The sequence below is a fragment of the Aplysia californica genome, unplaced genomic scaffold, assembly GCF_000002075.1.
Source record: "Aplysia californica isolate F4 #8 unplaced genomic scaffold, AplCal3.0 scaffold00165, whole genome shotgun sequence".
In the NCBI taxonomy this organism is placed as follows: domain Eukaryota; kingdom Metazoa; phylum Mollusca; class Gastropoda; order Aplysiida; family Aplysiidae; genus Aplysia; species Aplysia californica.
In genome coordinates, this window is record NW_004797435.1 from 890,944 (window position 1) to 892,361 (window position 1,418).

The window sequence follows — 1,418 nt, forward strand, 5'->3', positions numbered from 1 at the left end:
GCTTATTGTGTGTGCTTGTGCGAGTGTGTGTGTATGTGTGTGTATGTGTGTGTGTGTTTGTTTGTTTGTGTGTGTAGGTTTAACGACCCTACTGGACCAATAGGGTCATGTTAAGTACGTACCGCATGTAAAATGTTAAGTATCCAACCTTTGAGAGGTTGAACATCTTGCCTGTGTGCAGTGGGGGATTTTGTGTGTGTGTGTGTTGTTTTTTTCTTTTCTCCCTGACTTTCACCATTAACCCAGTTGTGGCGGGAGAAGGCAGTAACATTTTGCTGTTTTATCTTAGTAATTGTCTCAGGGAACATTTAGCAAAGAGAGATAATAACGTGATAAAATTTATGTTGCTGTAGAATAGGGTTTCATTCACTTGTAAGCAACGCCCATCACTCTAGTCAGAACATAAAAGCTTTTACTATAATATTTTTTAAGACCAAAACCTTTAAGAAGCAATAATTACCCCCTTCGCTGTCTCATGAGAAAGGGGGGGGGGGAGTCACTCATTTGGAAGACTACATCTCCTGTTACCTCTTTTTACTCAAAAGAGAAGAAACCTGCACAATGGAACAAAAAGACTATTTACTCTTCAAGCACTTAAAGTTTTCAGTTACATAACAGTTCTCGGGTCATGACTTTTAACAGGGTTTTGATATGTTATTTTGTCCGTTATTTTCTGACCTTGTGACGTTCTAGGGTTTTCCCTCAGATTGTTCCCACCGTGTACTTTCTAATAAGGTCAGGCATGCCCAAGATTCCACGAGAAAGAGCTAGTTTGTCCCTTGACGAGACACTAAGTTTCTCTCAAAAGGTTGACCTTTACCTTCGAAGAAGTAACAATTGCCCACTAATTTGTTTTCAAGAAAGCGTGGTCAGCTGAAGATTTTTTTTTTCAGTTTATTCTTTCTTTCCAATAGTTCTGGTTTTCCCCTTGTTGAAAATAAGTTTTACTCTTGACTGTTCTTTTGTGAGTGTGAGGCTGGATTCTATATTCATATCCATGCATTGTGTGTGTTTGTGTGGGTGTGGGTGTGGGTGTTTGTATGTGCGTGTGTGTGTGTGTGTGTCTGTGTGTGTGTGTGTGCGTGTTTGTGTGTGTGTGTGAGAGAGAGAGTATTAGTATATGTTTGTATGTGTGTGTGTGTGTGTGTGTGTGTGTGTGTGTGTGTGTGTGTGTGTGTGTGCTTCTGTATGTGTGAGTGTGAATGTATGGGTATTTTTTTGCGCGTGAGTATATAATATGTCAATGTATGTGTATCTGTGTGCGTGTTATGCGTGTGTATTTTGCCTGTAAGTATTTGCGTGTCTGTGTGAGCGTCTGTGTGTGTGTGTGTGTGTTCTCTCTCTTTCTCTCTCTCTCTCTCTCTCTCTCTCTCTCTCTCTCTCTCTCTCTCTCTCTCTCTCTCTCTCTCTCTCTCTCT